General features: G+C 38.4%; 1 pseudogene; it reads right to left on the bottom strand.

Moving 5' to 3' along the window:
• Positions 1 to 288: 288 nt before the first annotated feature.
• On the bottom strand, positions 289 to 747 carry LOC145999352 (protein GVQW3 pseudogene; annotated as a pseudogene).
• Positions 748 to 20,362: the final 19,615 nt, after the last annotated feature.

The following is a 20,362-nucleotide window of genomic DNA, read 5'->3' on the forward strand; positions in this document are numbered from 1 at the left end:
CAGTGTGCGGACGGGCGTTGTCGTGGAGGAAAGTCCACTATCCACTCCGGTACAGTTCGGGCAGAACCCGCCGGATGCGTTGCAGCAGCCGTTTCAAAACTCCCTCGTAAATTTACGCGTTGACAGTTTGACCCGCGGGTAGAAATTAATGAAGCATGAAGCCCTTGCTGTCGAAAGAGCCGAACATCATCGTCTTAATCTTGGATTTTGTCAGCCGACTTTTTTGGGAGGCGGGGAAGACGATGAACACCATGCCATTGACTGTCACTTGGTCTCCGGATCGTATTGTTAGCACAAGGTCTCATCTCCAGTAATGATGGTTTCCAAAAACTGCGGATTCCAGTCAGACATATCGATGACATCTCCAGATGTTTCCATCCGAGTTTGCTTCTGCTCGTCTGTCAGCGTGTGCGGTACAAACCAGGCACAAATCTTTCGCTTTTTCAAATGTTTGTGAACAATAGTGCGTACACTGTATTTGCTTATCTGCAACTCTTCTGCGATCATTCTCAACGACAGTCGCCGATCATCCGCAAGCATCCGTCGCACTCGTTCGATGTTGTCTGGGATTGTGCTTCTTGACGGTCGACCCGAACGCGGCTCATCCTCGACACCTTCCTTTCCGTCTCTAAAGCGTTTAAACCACTCAAACACACACTTTTTACTCACTGCTTCAACACCGTACACTTGTACTAACATTTCATGAGTCTCCGTCGCCGTTTTCCCTAAATTGAAGCAAAACTTCATGTTAACGCGTTACTCTATTTTGTGCTCCATGTTGCAATGACACGAGTTCGTACACTCACTCCGTTAGCTTGGTCGCAGCGTGCACAACTGCTTCACTTCGGTGATTTGCACGATAGGGGGGCGCTTGTTGACATGTCTCTCAATGCGCATGCGCGGGCGCGTCATCCTAACCAGAGCGGTTTTTCAAATATGGGATCATTCACCGAACTTTTCAGACGCACCTTGTAGATGAGAGAAACATCCACTGCCTGCTACAAACTGTGGATAAATAATAATAGAAGTAATTCCAAACATTCACATGTTAGTTCTGTTGTAGTGTTCTCATTACCAGAATCCTCATCTTTATTCCATATTTATGTCCTGCACTTTGTCAGTCTGTGTGCCTGTCCGGTTGCGTTATCGTTGTTACCTCAATTTTAGATTTCTTAAAATGTTTGTTCTTAATGGCGCTTTTCTTCAACTTTCAGTTAATCGCGACGATGAGGATGGGTGATGATAGTATTAAACTATTGAAGGGATGCTACCAATGAACACCCATGTTAAGGTGTGGATTCGCATCAGGGACCTCTAGCATCATGTGTGCGGGGCTCACCACTGTCCCAAGAGGTCGGCTATCGTTTCCTCATCAACTACAAATACCAGATTGCAACGATGGTAGACCCAGCACACAGCATAATGAACACAACAATCGATCTAATTTCAGGGGCGTAACGATACTCATGGGGGGCCTGGGGTACACTACTCAAGCGGGGCCCCCTCTTACTGCGATTATAGTGGCTGGATCTACGAATACAAAAAGTGCGTAATTTTATCGTTCGGGGTGTAAGAAAATATAATTATTTTATTATGAATAAAAATGTGTTTCTTTTTCATGATAGGGACAAATAGTACAAAATAATTAATTATATAGATACTGTGAAATACATTCTTTACTCATTAATAAATTAAGATTAATGATTAATTACAATGTTTTTATATTATAGTTTAAAATTTGCGCCAGAGCATCGATTACTTTCATAAACTTTTTTTTCCTATCATTTTCAGTTGAAAGTTAAACAGACCACTAACAAGTTCCTGACTCATGGTGCTGCGTAAATAGGTTCATACTATTTCAAATTTAGAGTAAAGTAGAGTCACCGACAATAAATATGGGACTCTTAGATCCTGAAATGCTGGCTTCTATGCAATTCGTTATGTGTGTTGCCTAACTCTACGGCTAGAGCAGAACTTCCTATTAAGAGTTGCCATTAAAGCTGAAAAGCGTAGAGTTGGGGAAGCCAGGATTTCGGTGTCTCATTTTTATTGCGGGTGACCGTACATGAAACAAGCCTTGCGCTCATCAATATAACTGGGAGTCAATGCACTATGTTGTATCTCAACATGTACTGACGTAGTTCCGGCCTCCGCCATCAGATGTCTCGTCAATGCATCCAGTCAGCCTGTTCTTACGCGACCTTTGGTGGCGTTTTGCCAACGCCTTCTCCTAGCCTCCTCTCTGAAATGTGCTTTGCAACCGCCAGTGCTTCCATATGATGGGAAATTTCCCTTTCGCAGGGAAATTAGAACCAAATTTTAAGGGAAAATGGTAATTCGATCAAAAATCTCTTGAAATTCTGGAAAATTGGAAGATATCAGATTCAGTGCAAATTACATTACGTTCCAGTGTGCCACAGCTCTTAATTTTTATTTATTTATTTATTTATTGCTGTCGTTTATTATTTCTACTTCTTTGAGTTGAAACCAATATATTTTTGTTCTGTTTCGTTTATTGCACATCGCTTTACTGCATCTCGGTTAATAGCTACGATGAGGATGAATGATGATGGAACAAACACAATTGTATAGTCATGTCTGACCAGGGTTCAAACCTCGAACATCTGGCCGTGAAGCGATGAGGGCCTCCCAGATGGCGCAGTGGTAGCGTCGTCGCCTTGTAATCAAGGGGTCCCGGGTTCGATACCCGGTGGAGGCACGTAGTGCTTCGGATTCCACTCTAAACTGTAGGTCCAGTCCCGATTAGCCTTAATGTGAATTTGAATTTAAATTTTGGGTGCGTCAGCACTTAGGCTATTTTGCACCCGTAACTTTATACGGGGTTCAGCCCCTTACCATAACTAAAAGAACATAACCGTCATGTAGTGTCGCAACTAAAATATTCAAATAATAAACGTTTCTGACTGGTTAAAAGCTAAGGCTGTTAAGAGGCACTTAGCACACATAAGGACAAATCACAGGACGACACAAAATCATCTTGGGCATGAGGCCAGTCGCCAGAGCCTCGTTAGTCTGAAGTCCAGGGTGCACTACGTGAAAGTGAGGTTGGGTGCACTACGTGGAAGGAGCACCCCTTACACCCCTAGCCTTAATGTGCATAAAATGGGCTTAAAACACGAACCAACCTGAAGCGATGACGTTTACATGTAATTAATGTAACATTTTTCATTCATACGCAAATGGGTCAACGTTAATACTACTACAGTTACCGGTGGCAAAGAAACGTTTTTCATTTCGAGGGGTAAAGAAATCAACCTACACACACACACACAAACACATTATATATAATAGAAAATTACATTTTAGAATAGCACACATGGATTTCTGATTCTTTTAATGGACAGTTTGCATAAATAATTTTACATTTATTTACTTTTTAGAATTTATGGTTTGTTTAAAACAGATAACAATTCCCAAACATATATTCTTGTTCTCTGGTCATTTGGAATATAATGAAACGGAAAATCAGAAGTTTGAAATTTGAAAGTCGCGAAAATTTCATTTGAATGAAAGGTGCAATTTGAATTGATGATGAGAGGTGGAAGTTTTCCCCAACTATCCCAACATCTGATTGTGAATGACACTTTCCAACCAGGGATAATTACTTTGCCCAAAGGATATGTAAACTATATTATTAAATATGTATCATACTGACAGGGTTCCAATTCATTTCATTTTAGTTAATTTTAGAGTTCCATAGCTATATGATGGTGATTTTCTCAGACTTCTAAAAGTGTTCCACATGCACTTTTCCACCGAATACTAGAAATGAGGCATGTTTTTGACGTATGTTAAGTCGCTTCGTCCTTTAATACTGTTCGAGCGATTGTTGAGAGCTGCAGTGTTTTGTTATGTCTTACAACAAGAAGGAGAAAAATTCACATGAGTCTCCGTGGTTCCCAGAGATGTAGTCGGAATGACTGGAAGGACAAGTAAACATTTGACAAAGAAGTTATTTTATTTTATTTTGGATGTACTGAAAGGGAGATTTCAAATCGAAACGAGAGGCGACACGAGAGTTTTACACCAAAGCGACACACGGCTTCAGAAAATAGGATTACCTTATTTGTGAACCACTTTCAGCAGATCCTCTAGTCGCCCAGTATAACTGATACAAGAGCCGGGCGATAGAGAAACAGTGAACAAGAGTATCCTGACTGATGTACTATGGAAGGACTTGCTTCCAAGCGTTTTTCCTTTTCTATTTTTTTTTTCTTTTAATTTTTAGGAATCACGTCTTAAATACACAGCCTCATTTTCATGATGTTGAAGGCAAATTACAGCCGTTGCATTTTAATCTTAAAACATTGTACATATCGATACTTTATTATGTCAACAAATATGCGGTTCAAACATGTTGTAAGACTTCCGGTTGGGCTCTCTTTTCTAGAGTGTAAGTTAGGGCGAAGAATGTACTGCACATACGCGAACAACAAACTGAGGCGACGTGATGCACTGTAGTTTGAAAACGGCACAGTCCGAGCGGCACAAAAGCGACAAGCGACACGTCCAGCTTGTCCTGTCGCTTTGGTTCTAATGGTTCAATTGATTACTCACGGTTTGCTTCCAAGCGACACGTGGGTGCCTTTGGTAGCACGTAGGTTGTACAGCGTGGAAGTGAGATTGGCATTTGGGTGTTGCTAGAAAGGGTCGCCCTTTACTGGGCACTTTACGGTACTGAAGGTACTTATGCAAAACCGATATCTTTCGGTTCTTAGAAAACATCAAGAAATTGAGGTGGTTAGAAGAACTCTTGGAACATTGAAAACGATTGATTCGTCGAGTATGAAGACGGAAGTTAGAAGAAAATCATAGTTCGAAAATCGTAATACGTTCTTTCAATATTCGGTGGACAATGTGAATAGCCGGTCTCTCCAGATAAATGCAGAAGCCTTCAGCCGAGTGAAAATATGTCTTTTATGGTGACAATCCATATCAATTCCTCGCATGTGCGGATAGGTGAACTTTAAAGCGTGTACGGCATTTCTCGTCTACAAAGAAAATCGAAAACACGTCGCCATCTCACTCGAAGATCTGGTGAATCCAATCGAAATTGTACGAATATGTACAGCTGAATGTGAAAGCGGATAAAGTACTATGAAATTAGATTTTTTCTCTTTTTTATGTGTGACGCGCGCAGTAGGACAGTGTGAAGCACGTATCGTGGCCTGTTAGCCTTTACTAGTTGTCTAGGGGAAAGAATAGTATACGCGGGACATGTTCAACAAGACGATAAGGACTTGAAGCATGAATCGAGAGGAGACGAGTTATCAATATCTGTAAATAATTTTGTGATAAACGTATATGATATTCCCATAATTATTGTGACAATTGCAGAAGTATTTAATTTAGGGAAATTCTATACATTGTACCCCTGCAACGCCCCGCCTCGTTCCTGCGCCACCGGTAATCTTGTACTACTTTTTGTTGTTGTTCTCCTTATTATTATTATTATTTTAGACATTTTTTGGGGGGTGAATGGAAAAATTTATCCGAAAAGGGACATTTTTGTCCTTGGAGAGGGAAATTGTTCTCGCCCATTGTGGCAACACTGGTGCAGACGTTCGTACAAGAACAGCGTAGCGTAAACTTTACTAAATAGTGCAGCGTAAACTTTACTAAAAGCACGAGTTTCAAAAACGTTCATAAAACAATGGATAAGGTTGCACGTGAAAAATTGTTAGTTGCTACGTTTTCCTTGTTCTTGCGCAATCGAATAATTTGTCCTCGTGCTTCAATTACTGCATCATTGGTCACCAATTAATTCATTGAACAGTCTTTTCACTCGCTGCCAAGCAGTGGCGTCCCCAGGACTAAACATCTAGGGGGTTCTGAGGGGGTGCGGAGTGTAATTTTGGTGGTGAGATGTCGAGAACATGAAACATGCATGCAGTCCCTTATCCAGAATCTTATTTCGGAGGGGCCCACCCCTTCCCAGCCGCCATGTAAAGGCGCAAGAGTGGGAGAATAGAATTTATCAGTACATCACAACCAGGCACCTTGCCAGGGAAAGGGGTAAGGATGGTGACGCTCCCCCCAAAATTCTGCAAATATATAATTTAAGTAGTGTATAGTGGTAATTAATGTTAGTTCCTTAGCAGGATTAAACATTATATCGAAAAAAATTAGTGTATAATAGAGTAACAAGGTTGTATTTTTATATTCTGCCATTTAATCCACAGATCCTAAAATCCATAATTTCCTTTGCGAGATGTCACACAATGTAAACTTTATGAGTAAAAATTGACCCTAACTTTTAAAGCTTTTTTTAACGGAATGTATAAAGGTTAATGAAGTGAATTTCAGTACACTAACTGTACAGAATGTAAGAAAAATTATGGACAACATTTATGTTGGGTATTCACTAGGGCTGAGCCGGTACCAATACTTATACCCATTCCCACCGATACCGATACCGATACCGATACTTGAAAATTGTAATAATTAAAATTTCTTCAACATATTTGTCAATATTTTTGTGTATTAATTCTTCTCTCTTTATAGGATTCAATTTACCAAGAAATTTGATTTAGAATATTCAAAAATTACATCAGAATATTAAAATAGACGTTATCAAATCAACAAATACAGTTTTTCGTGCAAAGGTTTTGCAAAATAAAATAAAAGTTTGAATTTTTGCTAAATTTCCAGGATAATTAGACCCCGCGAGAGACCCAAATGCCGGAAAAGTATCGGCTGGTATTGGTAGATGAATTCCAACCGATACTTTCCGATACCGATACCACTAGTATCGTCTCAGCCCTAGTATTCACTCATACGGTGGATCGAGTAGCAAAGTTTCTCCGTTTATATAATAATAGTAATAATAATAATAATAATTTGGATTATAATTGGTTTATTTTAACAACTTATAATAGTTTATTATTGTCAAATGACAATTATAACCGCGATAATAATAAATATTACCATTACTATTTCCACTAATCAAGTTTCATCTGTGGCCTGCCCCCCTCTATAATATATTTCTGGCGACGCTATTGCTCGTAATAGATGACCCCTCCCCCTCGAAATGAAATTGTAGCTACGGGCCTGATTACAACTTTTTATACAAGATGTTTAACTCTGCTAAATAAGTAAAATTAATTGCCACTATACACTCTTTTATTGAGATATTTCTAGGATTTGCGGAAGTTGGGGTTCAGCCCCCCGAGCCCTCCTCCTGGCTACGTGCATGCTTTAGCCATCAAACCCCAATCCACTTTTAGTGAGCTTCTATGAAAACATAGAACCATCCATTCAACTTATTCAAAACTTTGGCACTTAATTCATTTATGTTTGTTATTACCTCAACAACCTCATTTTTTTGTAATTTGAAGCTTGTTCAGGCAACCCAATAACATGTATTTTTTTAACAACAAGTAGCGAAAGGAAGACAACAGCCGCTCATAATTGTAGAGACTGTCCCCAGTAGAGCAAAGCGGGTTTTCTTTCAGATTAGGCTCAATGGCTTGTGTATTGTATACAATAACAGCGATCTCACTTCAAAACAAAACATTCTGCGCTCAATATGACGACATGTTATTAGTAAGTCACAACGTGATAAGACATTGGAAGACTTGAAATGTTTTGGGTTGAAAGCATGTTTTAAAAAGGGGGTTCGGAAGAATATTAGGGGGTTGTAAAGCATCCATTGGCAACCACCTGGCGCCGCCCCTGTGTGTAATAAAGAGTGATTATTCACAAATTGGCTGAACCTTTCGAATAGACCTGTGAAGTTGCAAGAAGTGCTGAATCAAAATTAAAACCATAAAGATTAGGTTGGACTACGTGCCTGGGTCAGGTATGATGAAAATAGCGACACATAACTTCGTATTTTTAGAGGTATCCGAGTACCCTTAACCCTCTGTACCTCCATGAAAAAGTAAAAAGATAATGTTCCAAACGAACGATCGACGTTGGTTTTCGCTCTCGGAGATGTACGTATTATAGTGGAGTATCGAGAGGTTTTTCTGTAGTAGGTACTATTTATTACGTCATCTTCATCGTCGCCATCTGCCCGTGGTATGAACTAAATCTGTGCAATTATGTATTAGACATTGCTTTTGTAGTGTTTTTCACACACAGGCGTGCTCAGACCCTCTGATTAGGGGGAGGCAAATGCCTTGATGAAAGTTCAGTCGGGAAAGAAGAACCTCATTTCATCTCACTGTTTTTGTTTTATTGTATTGATGATACGTATATAAGAAACACAATTCTTAATTAACTTTTCCGTACTTTCAAATGAGCTAAAAATAAAATGGGGCTTCCATTTTTAAAAAAAACTAAGTTTGTGTTGAAAATCGTACTTCCTTACGTACTTGAACGTATTGTGTCCACTAATTTCATGAGCCCCTCTCGTACCTATCTCCCGACTGCCAGTCTCCCTCCCACAATCCTAAATGCATAATATAATGTATAATAATATGGGAGGGGGGCATGGCCGTCTGGAAGGGGTTGGGGTAAGATTGGCCACACGCACGCCCTTAGAAAACGAATGTCAAGCTAAGAGTACATATTTCACACGTATAATGTCATTTCAGTCACAGTAACTTACTCTAATTATTATAATGGAGATGCAGGAACGCGAGAATTTCAAATTTAGGTCGTGTTCTTTTCAGGGCAACACTATTATCGGGGTAATATGCTTCGTTTACCCCTTGGGAAAATACCTAGCTTGCCCTTCCGTGGAAAACATATCTGCGAACGTTCATGATTAGGGGGGACAACTGCCCCTCTTGCCCCACCCCCTGTGCGCACGCCTATGACACAAAAGTATTGGTTTTAAAAGTCACGACTTGACGGAAGCATGACAAATAGATGCGGACAAAATTTGACTTTGTTTCGTTATTGAATGTTGACAATCCTGGTGTGACGTCAGAGGCTCGAGATTTAATACAGACGATGTTCGGTGCATATCAGGGATATGACTCATCGCACCAAACAACTTCTTGTCAAGCAGGGTATTTTATCCTCTGACGTAAGTGTCGGATACTTTCGTGGCTAGGTTCGGCTTGTTAGGTTTAAAACTCTTGGCATAACTACACTAGACTTAGTTTAACAAAGAAAACATTTAGCCTGGCGTCAAAAGGCGAAGCGAAAAACGGTACTTGACGAAGAAGGTGTTCGAGATTGGTGCGATGAGTTACCCTCATGTCATATGGTACGTGGCTTTTGTTTGGAAGGAGGGCGTGGTACGGTAAGTGCTTGTGAACCAAAATTGAACATTGTTCCGAGTCATTTTTTTTCGGCCGATAGCCGGAGATTTATTCCCGTGAGTTGCAGGAAAATCCTTTAGTGACTGTGAATGAGAAATGTGTCAAGTGCAGCAGACGACATTGCAGGAATGAGATGAAGTTCTAACTACTGCAGCGAGCAGAGGGTGGATTGGTGGGATTTCTTTTAGGTGTTCCAAATGTAACTTCGATTGCTCCACTCTGGCAGGAAGATTTTCTGCAAATATGGAACTGAGTCTGAGGTGCATATTTATTTCAGTTATATTTCTGTGATCTTGCGAAGTTTCCCTTCGTCCCATCTCCGTTAAGTTCTTTCAAATAATATATATTTTCGTTCATATTGGAAATGATTGTTAGGTTAGGAGGCCTATGTTTAGTGGAAAAAGTAATTTGTTACCTCAGGAGTGTTACTTTGCTGATGTTTGGGAATTGTTACGGAAAAAAGGAGTGGAAGTAGTCAGGAATGGGAGTTTGTTCTAATTAAGCTGGCGATACTTTGGGATTAAATATCTGCGTTATTTGTGTTTTTCTGCACGCTGGACCACTTTTGCATTAGGGTCATTCCATGACAAATCAACGAAGGTCTGAACCTTGACATCTCAGAGATTGATAATTTTTGGTGCAGTGCTAGTACCAGTAAAGTTGATGAAAACTGCCAAATTTCAGATTTCTTCGGCTCTTAGTTTTTGAATTATTGACTTTCAAAAAAGCAAAATTTAACAACATTTTGAAATGTTTAAACAGCTGTAGATCAAAACTATTTAACCTAGAGAGCTCAAATTGGTGTCATTCTCTTCTGCTTTTAATGGGCTTTAATTTGAAATGCAACATGACTGTTGTATTTGAATTTTGTAATGTTTAAGGAACTCGAGAGAAAGTTTCTTTCAAAATCTCAAAAACACCATTTTTTTAAATATATGTTTTGAAGACACGAATTGACTATATGTGTGCAAAATTTCCTAATGGGACGGGAATGGGTTCCTATGGAAATGATTTTTTTGTATTGTAATGTGTGCGAAATTACTAAATTTGCTGACTTCCGTGTTAAAAGTTAAACCTTTTAGTTAAGTTGAGTGGTTGAAGTTGAAGTTTTCGTATTTGTCTATTTTATAATTTTTGGACTACAAATAATATGAAAATTTGTAATATTTATCACCTTTAATAATAATATATTGGTACATAGTTTATAAAAAAATAACATGGTGTGTTAATATATAAAAGTATGATATTAAAATTTGAGGAACTTTCAGACCGAAGTGACATGCAATAGGCGATACATTTTGCTTGTGCCTTTCACGTCATGTTTTTACATGCTGAAGGTTACTGCATAATAATCATAATAATAATAATAATAATAAAAATAATGACAGTTGCTGTAACTTATGGCCTTCCAGTCACAGAAAACAATATTTTTCCCTTTAAAAGATTGCTACAATATCACCAGTCGAATTACATTAACACTTTCCAGAAATCTCAGGGGGGCGCCTCTGCGCTCGCCCTTGCCCCCCTCGCCCCTTGGTAAGCAAGTTTCTCCTACGGCACAGGTAATATATGGTAAAAAATAAAAACAATCGACGTAATTCTCGAGAGGGTACAGTAGGTCAACAGTCCCGAAGAATGTTTATAAACCGAGACGAGACAAGACGGAGAACGAGACATGCATGTACACATCGATACGAGCACCAGAATCAGACAAGTGCAGTCTCCTCTTGATACAACAAGACGTTGCTATGCTTCAGAGGACTAACATTTAACTGCGTTTCAATTAAAACCGGTGAGAAGACTTCAAGTTTACTTTAAACCTACAAATTTTTTTTAAAAAAATTACAATTTCCCTGAAGCCATGCATTCAGTGATATTTTTCAAGAAATGTCCTGCAAGGGTTACAAGATCCACTAGCAACTGGTTCGTATTAACTTTATTAGCCTCGTAGATATTATCGCTAATCAGGATGTCCTGGATTCGGTTTCCAGTTGAGCCATTCTACCGTTCCCATTAGCCTATTTATGTTAAATATTTGTTTTATTCACTTTCAATTTGGAAACTTATATTATTGGAGGATTATATGTTAGGAAGCTGAATCGCTCTGTATAAGATTAAATAAATATACGAAAGTTATTTTCAGTGAGAAAATACAGGAAAATAGCATTGTCAAAGTAAAATATATCACATAACATGTAAGGGAATAAATAACAGATGATTATTGTATCATATATTAGTCTCAATTATTATTGTGTCTTACAAACTCTCTTTTCAATCATTCACTCTCCCATTTTTCTTAGTTCTAGCTTAATTGACGCAGTGACAGAATTTCCTCACTCTTCGGGTATTTTGGATATGTTCTATGAAGAGATGACCAGCAGAAGTTGAGAAGCTTGCAACACAGGAAAATATGTTTCTCGTCATCTTAAAGCGCTTCGACCAATTCGTCTCTAATGCATCATAAGGCCAGTCCAAAAAGGTATGTTGCAGCTTTGGAAATTGCCAATAAAATGTGTTTTTGTGTCCACTATTGCAACCCTCCCAACCATTCCTTAACCATGTGCTGTAAGCCAAACGTTTTGTGGCCAAGTTGCAACAGAAAAGTGTATGATGGAAATAAGTATATGTTTACTAAGGACATTTTGAACTCCATTATTAGAGGAAATATGAGCTCTTAGAATTACTAATGGATTCAACATTTTTTTAATGGCTGTGACACGTCATGACGACGCCAATAAAAAATAAGGAAGCAGACGAGGGGGGTGATATTTCCTAAGGGGCAAGGTCACAATTGATATATTTTAAAATACGATTTGGTCTTTTCTTATTGGTCAACGTTTGCGGCACGTTCACTTAAAGCACGATGCCAACTATTTGAAGGGTCCTTTCATTCGGAGACACCTCACAGCTTTGAATTACGTGGCTTCAATGCTGTCACTAGATGTCACATAAAATTGAAACAACTTGTTCGAACAAATCTTCTCCCTCTCTTGATTGCAATCGAAGTGGTATTTGTGGAACAGGGCATGATTGTCCACATTTAGTAATTAGAAATAATCCTTTTTTTCTTCAGATTTCCTGAAGTCACCGTGATCCAAGACGCTTGCGTAGGAACTCCTGGACGGGAATGTCTCCGAATGTGTAACTGGTTGAACTGAATTCCTCAGGTGTTGAAGGATATAGCTTCAGATTTCCACTCATACAATAATGCAAGGTAATGACAATTACAAATGTCCTTGTTCTGATAATATGCCAAATTGAAAGGAACACAAAATGCACGATATTTACTTGATTCAATCACTAAACGTGCATCTACGCCCCCATCCTCTCGTGTGGAAATTTTTAATTTTTCATTCCATACTTACACGAGGAAATTAACAATGAGAATAACCAATGTCTGATAGACAAAGAGTGATGCAGAGATAAACATATGCATATAACATCAATGTAATGAATCTAAAGTGCAATGAGGTAAAATGAGGTTTTTCTTCCTGACTGAACTTTCATCAGGTTTGTGTCCCCCCCCCCCCAACCCCCTTAATCAGAGGGTCTGCGCATGCCTATGCCCAGAATTGCTCTACTTTCATATAACCCTTTGTAAACCACGCAACCTGAAATTCAATCGAAAATCAGATATTACAAATAAGTCTTATATGTATTCAATCTTTACAATTTCGAAGTTACAAAATATTTTTTTAAAATATGTTGAGTTTCTAGCGAATGATAAATTTTTGGATTTCTCTTTTTTTCCAATATAACTCATTAACTGATAACAATTTACTGACCGAGTAAATATCTGTTTTAAGATTTCTAAGGTCGTCATTGGATATAATTTCTTTATATAATTTTATATATATTATTTTTATATTTTATATTTATTTTATTATTTTATATTGCCAAACTTTAAGTATTAATTACTTTTCTTAATTGAGTTTCCTACGTCATTCATACAAGTAAGGAATAATAAGGGACCCAATGAATATCCCCGTGTAACATTAGATTAGACAATCCCTTCCTTAGAAAGCCTCCCATTAATCTGACAGGTCGCCCAGCCATTTACAGAATTGGGAGAAGTTAGGACATGAATGTTTGGTAATTCAGTTCATGAAATTCTTCAGTAACATCAAAGTTTGTAGCATATACTTGGTGAAGCGTATTTAAATAATTTCATGTCTGTTCAGATATAATTTAACATTAACAAAACCTTCTTTATTATCTGCAAAAAGTTCCGGTCACTTATATACGGCAAATCTAACAGAATGAAGCAAACTGACTTTAGATAGGTCCCCGTGGCTATTGCACACACGTTGTAATTATATTGAATGTGACAGGGCCTCCCTGATGGCGCAGTGGTAGCGCCGTTGCCTTGTAATGGAAGGGTCCCGGGTTTGATACCCGGTGGAGGCACATGGTAGTTCGGATTCTACTTTAAACTGTAGGTCCAGTCCCAATTAGCCTTCCTGAACATAAAGTGTACTTAAAACACCAACTCAATCAATCAATCAATATTGAATGTGACGAAATGCTGAAAGTATAAAGGGCCTGTCCTGGATGTCTCGCCCTTGGATTCTCTGTCGCCGCCCTTGACATTGGTTATTCTCATTGTTAATTTCCTCGTGTAAGTATGGAATGAAAAATTAAAAATTTCCACACGAGAGGATGGGGGCGTAGATGCACGTTTAGTGATTGAATCAAGTAAATATCGTGCATTTTGTGTTCGTTGCAATTTCACATATTATCAGAACAAGAACATTTGTAATTGTCATTACCTGGCATTATTGTATGAGTGGAAATCTGAAGCTATATCCTTCAACACCTGAGGAATTCAGTTCAACCAGTTACACATTCGGAAAGACATTCCCGTCCAGGAGTTCCTACGCAAGCGTCTTGAAACACGGTGACTTCAGGAAATCTGAAGAAAAAACGATTATTTCTAATTACTAAATGTGGACAATCATGCCCTGTTCCACAAATACCACTTCGATTGCAATCAAGAGAGGGAGAAGATTTGTTTGAACAAGTTGTTTCAATTTTATGTGACATCTAGTGACAGCATTGAAGCCACGTAATTCAAAGCTGTGAGGTGTCTCCGAATGAAAGGACCCTTCAAATAGTTGGCAGAGTGCTTTAAGTGAACGTGCCGCAAACGTTGACAAATAACAAAAGACCAAATCGTATTTTAAAATATATCAATTGTGAACTTGCCCCTTAGGAAATATCACCCCCCTCGTCTGCTTCCTTATTTTTTATTGGCGTCGTCATGACGTGTCACAGCCATTAAAAAAATGTTGAATCCATTAGTAATTCTAAAAGCTCATATTTCCTGTAATAATGGAGTTCAAAATGTCCTTAGTAAACATATACTTATTTCCATGCATACATTGTTCTGTTACAATTTGGCCACAAAACGTTTGGCTTACAGCACATGGTTGGGAGGGTTGCAATAGTGGACACAAAAACACATTTTATTGGCAATTTCCAAAGCTGCAACATACCTTTTTGGAATGGCCTTATGATGCATTCGAGACGAATTGGTCGAAGCGCTTTAAGATGGCTGACGAGAAACATATTTTCCTGTGTTGCAAGCTTCTCAACTTCTGCTGGTCATCTCTTCATAGAACATATCCAAAATACCCGAAGAGTGAGGAAATTCTGTCACTGCGTCAATTAAGCTAGAACTAAGAAAAATGGGAGAGTGAATGATTGAAAAGAGAGTTTGTAAGACACAATAATAATTGAGACTAATATATGATACAATAATCATCTGTTATTTATTCCCTTACATGTTATGTGATATATTTTACTTTGACAATGCTATTTTCCTGTATTTTCTCACTGAAAATAACTTTCGTATATTTATTTAATCTTATACAGAGCGATTCAGCTTCCTAACATATAATCCTCCAATAATATAAGTTTCCAAATTGAAAGTGAATAAAACAAATATTTAACATAAATAGGCTAATGGGAACGGTAGAATGGCTCAACTGGAAACCGAATCCAGGACATCCTGATTAGCGATAATATCTACGAGGCTAATAAAGTTAATACGAACCAGTTGCTAGTGGATCTTGTAACCCTTGCAGGACATTTCTTGAAAAATATCACTGAATGCATGGCTTCAGGGAAATTGTAATTTTTTTAAAAAAATATTTGTAGGTTTAAAGTAAACTTGAAGTCTTCTCACCGGTTTTAATTGAAACGCAGTTAAATGTTAATCCTCTGAAGCATAGCAACGTCTTGTTGTATCAAGAGGAGACTGCACTTGTCTGATTCTGGTGCTCGTATCGATGTGTAAATGCATGTCTCGTTCTCCGTCTTGTCTCGTCTCGGTTTATAAACATTCTTCGGGACTGTTGACCTACTGTACCCTCTCGAGAATTACGTCGATTTTTTTTTTTTTTTTTTTTTACCATAGATTACCTGTGCCGTAGGAGAAACTTGCTTACCTAAGGGTGAGGGGGTCAAGGGCGAGCGCAGAGGTGCCCCCCTGAGATTTCTGGAAAGTGTTAATGTAATTCGACTGGTGATATTGTAGCAATATTTTAAAGCGAAAAATATTGTTTTCTGTGACTGGAAGGCCATAAGTTACAGCAACTGTCATTATTATTATTATTATTATTATACACTAACCTTCGGCGTGTAAAAATATGACGTGAAAGGCACAAGCAAAATGTATCGCCTGTTGCATGTCACTTCGGTCTGAAAGCTCCTCAAATTTTAATATCATACATATCATATATTAACACACCATGTTATTTTTTTATAAACTATGTACCAATATATTGTTATTAAAGGTGATAAATATTACAAATTTTCATATTATTTGTAGTCCAAAAATTATAAAATAGACAAATACGAAAACTTCAACATCAACCACTCAACTAAAAGTAACTCAAGTAAAAGTTTTAACTTTTAATGTGGAAGTCAGCAAATTTAGTAATTTCGCACACATTACAATACAAAAAAAATCATTTCCATAGGAACCCATTCCCGTCCCATTAGGAAATTTTGCACACACATAGTCAATTCGTGTCTTCAAAACATATATTTAAAAAAAATGTGTTTTTGAGATTTTGAAAGAAACTTTCTCTCGAGTTCCTTAAACATTACAAAATTCAAATACAACAATCACGTTGCATTTCAAATTAAAGTCCATTAAAAGCAGAAGAGATTGATACCAATTTGAGCTCTCTAGGTCAAATAGGTTTGATCTACAGCTGTTTAAAAATTTCAAAATGTTGTTAAATTTTGCTTCTTTGAAAGTCAATAATTCAAAAACTAAGAGCCGAAGAAATCTGAAATTTGGCAGTTTTCTTCAACTTTACTGGTACTACCACTGCACCAAAAATTATCAATCTCTGAGATGTCAAAGTTCAGACCTTGGTTGATTTGAATGACCCTAATGTAAAAGTGGTTCCAGCGTGCAGAAAAACACAAATAACGGAGATATTTAATCCCAAAGTATCGCCAGCTTAAATAGAACAAACTCCGATTCCTGGCTACTTCCACTCCTTTTTCCCGTAACAATTCCCAAACATCAGAAAAGTAACACTCCTGAGGTAACAAATTACTCTTTCCACTAAACATAGCCCTCCTCACCTAACAATCATTTCCAATATGAACGAAAATATATATTATTTGATAGAACTTAAAGGAGATGGGACGAAGGGAAACTGCGCAAGATCACAGAAATATAACTGAAATAAACGCACCTCAGACTCAGTTCCATGTTTTCAGAAAATCTTCCTGCCAGAGTGAAGCAATCGAAGGTACATTTGGAACACCTAAAAGAAATCCCACCAACCCACCCTCTGCTCGCTGCCGTAGTTTGAACTTCATCTCATTCCTGCAATGTCGTCTGCTGCACTTGACACATTTCTCGTTCACATTCACTAAAGAATCCTCCTGCAACTCACGGGCATAAATCTCCGGCTATCGGCCGAAAAAAAAATGCATCGGAACAATGTTCAAGCACTTACCGTACCACGCCCTCCTTCCAAAAAAAAGCCACGTAGAATATGACATGAGGGTAACTCATCGCACCAATCTCGAACACCTTCTTCGGCAAGTTTTTCGCTTCGCCTTTTGACGTCAGGCTAAATGTTGTCGTTGTTAAACTAAGTCTTGTGTATTTATGCCAAGAGTTTTAAACCTAACAAGCCGAACCTAGCCATGATAGTATTCGACACTTACGTCAGAGGATAAAATACCGCGCTTGACAAGAAGTTTTTTTGGTGCGATGAGTCATATCTGTGATGTGCACCGAACATCGTCTGTAGTAAATCTCGAGCCTCTGACGTCACACCAGGATTGTCAACCTTCAATAACGAAGCAACGTCAAATTTTGTCCAGATCTATTTGTCATGCTTCCGTCAAGTCGTGATTTTTAATACCAATACTTTTGTGTTATTGGCGTGCGCACGGGGGGTGGGGCAAGAGGGGCAGTTGTACCCCTAATCATGAACGTTCGCAGATATGTTTTCCACGGAAGGGCAAGCTAGGTATTTTCCCAGGGGGTAAACGAAGATAATAACCCAATAATAGTGTTGCCCCTGAAAAGAACACCACCTAAATGTGAAATTCTCGCGTTCCTGCATCTCCATTATAATAATTAGAGTAAGTTACTGTGACTGAAATGACATTATACGTGTGAAATATGTACTCTTAGCTTGAGATTCGTTTTCTAAGGGCGTGCGTGTGGCCAATCTTACACCACCCCCTTCCAGACGTCCATGCCCCCCCCCATATTATTTTACATTATATTATGCATTTAGGATTGTGGGAGGGAGACTGGCGGTCGGGAGATAGGTATGACAGGGGCTCATGAAATTAGTGGACACAATACGTTCAAGTACGTAAGGAAGTACGATTTTCAACACAAACTTAGTTTTTTTTAAATGGAAACCCCATTTTATTTTTAGCTCATTTGAAAGTACGGAAAAGTTCATTAAGAATGGCGTTTCTTATATACCATCAATACAATAAAACAAAAACAATGAGATGAAATGAGGTTCTTCTTTCCCGACTGAACTTTCATCAAGGCATTTGCCTCCCCTAATCAGAGGGTCTGAGCACACGTGTGTGTGAAAAACACTACAAAAGCAATGCCTAATACTAAATTGCACAGATTTAGTTCAAACCACGGGCAGATGGCGACGATGAATGTGACGTAATAAATAGTAGGGGAAAGTGGGGGAATTGTGCGCACCTAAGCAATTTTCATTATATTTGGAAAGGTTTTGCTTGAGAAAATATGAAATTTAGCTTAATACTTTTTCATTCTTTCTCCTTTTGAATGAAATAATTATAATTGAAAGAAAACAGTGTGTACGTGAGTAATGCATCATGTAATGCAAACCTGCATTTGCGCACAATTCCCCAACCTATGGGGTAATGATACGCAAGGGTAGGGCAATGGTGCGCATTAATAAATAGTTCAGCAAATAAAAATGTATGTAGTTATATATCAGATTAACAACATATAAATTGAATGTGTTAAAAGTGGTTGCCTTACAATTGTAGAAGGCAATTGAATTGCTGTTTCAATATTTAAAATTGAAAGAAAATTAATGGGGAAGACGATGTTATTTTCGATTACAAAAATCACACACGTAATTGTTGGCTGTATCGACACCAGTACACTCTGCATGGCTCCATTCACAGCAAGAAACACATCGATACCATAATTCACCGTCTTTCCCAAAATCACCACAAATTCCGCAACGTTCATTAGTATCTTGTACAATCAAAGCACTGCCTTGTCCGCTTTCTAAGTCTACGTCATCCAATTCATCGTCATCAAAAACAATTTCTTGATCCTCGGTGTCTGACTCAGACGACTCTGAAAGTTGCCTTTTCCTTATCAGCTTCTTCTTGATGCTTTTCATTCCACACGGACGTTTATGGTGTCGCGTTATTTTGTCCAACTTCTTCTTACTTCCTTCTTGTTTCTTCTTTTGGGCCTCTTCTAACTTGCGTTTAATGGGCGTACTGGTCAAAATTTCTGAATGTTGTTTTGCTCGCCGAGAATTCTTTACAGTTTTGATATCATTCCCTTTTCCTTGACAAAATCCCATTGGGACAAAGGAAAGGAAAGAATTTGTCCCTGCAGCAGATGTTGAAGGCACATTATTATCAGGATTTGGATGGATGATTTCTTCCACTAAGTCTTCATCTGCACTGTTCGGAATGCCACATGATTTGTTCGAACTTTTAGGAGAGGAAGAATCTTTGTTTTCTTCCACTAAGTCTCTATCTGCACTGTTCGGAATGCCACATGATTTGTTCAAACCTTTAGGAGAGGAAGAATCTTCAGCGATAACAAGTGTAACGTCCTGAACAGGAGCAAAATCATGATCCTGAAACTTGTCGGGATTAAAGGGAAATATTCCTGTAGAGCGGAAACCTGAAACAGCTTTCTCCATTGTTGCAACTTTTATGAAAGCATGATTTAGGAGTTCAGCCAAATCATATTCTGTCACCCTCTCATGGCCAGTTGTAGTTAAATAAAGATCATATTCCCTGTACAATGCATTTTTCAATGGACTGAAAAATGTTACGTCGAGCGGCTGCAACCGGTGTGATGTGTGCGGTGGCAGAGATACCATATGAATGTGGTTATTCCTGCAGAATTCATAACTCTCAATTGAAATATGGCTTGCATGGTTATCTAAAATAAGCAGCACTGGGTCACTTGCTGCGGGTTTTGCAGATTTCTGGAAGTGAACTAGCCACTCAGTGAACAATTCTGCGTTTGTCCAACCATTTTTCGAACACTTGTAAGAACACCCGATAGGACCATTTCTTTGTAATTGAGGTGTCATACGTTTCCGCGGATAAATCAGCATTGGAGGAATATAAGATCCAGCAGCGTTGACAGCAAAAACACCAGTTATTGTGCGCCCTTTTTCTGCTGAAGTAGCAGCACCAATCCTCTTCATACCTTTCGCAGCGTAAATCTTCGGGCACTTCTTTGGGACGACCGTTATTCCTGTCTCATCCATGTTGTAGATTTGCCTTGGCTCAAATTTATATTCATCCATAACTTTCTGAAGATTTGAGAAAAATAGCTTCGTTTCTTCTTCATTGAATGCAGTAATTCTATTTAAGCTTGTTCCTTCGGG

This window comes from Lepisma saccharinum, chromosome 15 (assembly GCF_977018435.1).
Source record: "Lepisma saccharinum chromosome 15, izLepSacc3.1, whole genome shotgun sequence".
In the NCBI taxonomy this organism is placed as follows: domain Eukaryota; kingdom Metazoa; phylum Arthropoda; class Insecta; order Zygentoma; family Lepismatidae; genus Lepisma; species Lepisma saccharinum.